We start from the raw sequence: 2,478 nt of genomic DNA, 5'->3' as shown, positions 1-2,478 counted from the left end.
CATTTCCTGTTTCATGGCGAAGGATCAAATTTCGACAGGCCGCCACGACCACACCCTTTAACTATGGAGGAAGATTTTGATAACTTTTTCTCAGGAAGGTCTGCTGAATGTACTGGCAAAATTTCAGATCGCTCAGACTTTTCCCCGAGGAGGAGTTCATCATAGATTTTGTACAGTTAACGCATGATGGCGCACTTCCTGTTGGGTGTAGAGCATGGCTGTGATTGACTTTTTTGTGTTTCCTGATGTGCTGCATATGCCTCCCAAATTTTTTAGCTCTCGGCCAAATTCCCTCCGAGTTGGCCTAACACCACTTTTTAAATTTTGTAGGGGCGCTATGGAGCCATTTTGCCACACACCTCCACATGCCCTAAAAAATATGAAATTTTTCGCCAGTTCTGATGTGTGTGCAAATTTTCATGACTTTTCGAGCATGTTCAGGCCCTGAAAAATGCAGTTGTTTTGGCAGAATAATAATAATAATAAAAAACCCTAAGGTTCCAATAGGGTCCTTCGGCACCGTTGGTGCTCGGACCCTAATAATAAACCGTAGGGTTTCAATAGGGTCCTACGGCACCGTTGGTGCCTTGGACAGCCGGTGCCCTTGCACCGCCTGTCCTCGGCACCTCGGTGCTCGGACCCTAATAATAATAAACCATAGGGTTTCAATAGGGTCCTACGGCACCGTTGGTGCCTTGGACAGCCGGTGCCCTTGCACCGCTGTCCTCGGCACCTCGGTGCTCGGACCCTAATAATAATAACCATAGGGTTTCAATAGGGTCCTACGGCACCGTTGGTGCCTTGGACAGCCGGTGCCCTTGCACCGCCTGTCCTCGGCACCTCGGTGCTCGGACCCTAATAATAATAATAATAATAATAATAAAAAACCCTAAGGTTCCAATAGGGTCCTACGGCACCGGTGGTGCCTTGGACAGCCGGTGCACTTGCACCGCCTGTCCTCGGCACCTCGGTGCTCGGACCCTAATGATAAAAACCCTAAGGTTACAATAGGGTCCTACGGCACCTCGGTGCTCGGACCCTAATAAACCGTAGGGTTCCAATAGGGTCCTACGGCAGCGTTGGTGCCTCGACAGCCGGTGCCCTTGCACCGCCTGTCCTCGGCACCTCGGTGCTCAGACCCTAATAATAATAATAATAATAATAATAATAAAAAACCCTAAGGTTCCAATAGGGTCCTACGGCACGGTGGTGCCTTGGACAGCCGGTGCACTTGCACCGCCTGTCCTCGGCACCTCGGTGCTCGGACCCTAATAATAAAAAACCCTAAGGTTCCAATAGGGTCCTTCGGCACCGTTGGTGCTCGGACCCTAATAAACCGTTAGGGTTTCCAATAGGGTCCTACGCAGCGGTTGGTGCCTTGGACAGCCGGTGCCCTTGCACCGCCTGTCCTCGGCACCTCGGTGCTCGACCCTAATAATAAAAAACCCTAAGGTTACAATAGGGTCCTACGGCACCGTTGGTGCCTTGGACAGTCGGTGCCCTTGCCACCGCCTGTCCTCGGCACCTCGGTGCTCGGACCATAATAAAAAACCCTGAGGTTCCAATAGGTCCTAGGCACCGCTGGTGCCTTGGACAGTCGGTGTCCTTGCACCGCCTGTCCTCGGCACCCTCGTGCTCGGACCCTAATAATAATAATAATAATAAACCGTAGGGTTTCAATAGGGTCCTATGGCACCGTTGGTGCCTTTGGACAGCCGTGCCCTTGCACCGCCTGTCCTCGGGCACCTCGGTGCTCGACCCTAATAATAATAATAAACCGTTGGGTTTCAATAGGGTCCTTCGGCACCGTTGGTGCCTTGGACAGTCGGTGCCCGTGCACGCCTGTCCCTCGGCACCTCGGTGCTCGGACCCTAATAATAAAAAACCGTAGGGTTTCAATAGGGTCCTACGGCACCGTTGGTCCCTTGGACAGCCGGTGCCCTTGCACCGCCTGTCCTCGGGCACCTCGGTGCTCGGACCCTAATAATTAATAATTAAACTGCAAGCAGCATTGGGGCCGGACCTCGCCCTGCCCCCCGCGCGGTCGGCAATCAAGTGCCATCCGTGACCGAAGATGAAAGCCTGAGTTCCTTTGCCGGAATATTGTATGGTTTCAGAGGAAATAATTTTTAAAGGGTTTGCATATTTCAGGTTATAGTGCCCCCTAGATTGAAGATAACTGAAATGCGTCCATAAGTTTTCGTAGAGCTCGAGCAGACGAATGCGTGAGTGGTGGTTGTATGTCTGTACGACATTCCTGTGCGATGAGTTGAGGCCATTTGTGATTTTTGCAGTATTTGTGTCCCTAGGTGGCGCCATAGAGTTTTTCCAGAATTTGTTTTCAGAATATTGAAATTTTCAGCAGACCGGACCTGCGTACCAAATTTCATATATGAAGCCGACATATTGTACGGTTTCGGAGGAGATAATCTTTAAAGGGTTTTCATATTTCGGGTAATAGCGCCCCCTACATTGAAG

The sequence above is a fragment of the Acanthochromis polyacanthus genome, chromosome 15 (assembly GCF_021347895.1).
Source record: "Acanthochromis polyacanthus isolate Apoly-LR-REF ecotype Palm Island chromosome 15, KAUST_Apoly_ChrSc, whole genome shotgun sequence".
NCBI lineage: Eukaryota > Metazoa > Chordata > Actinopteri > Pomacentridae > Acanthochromis > Acanthochromis polyacanthus.
This window is presented reverse-complemented; position numbering follows the sequence as displayed.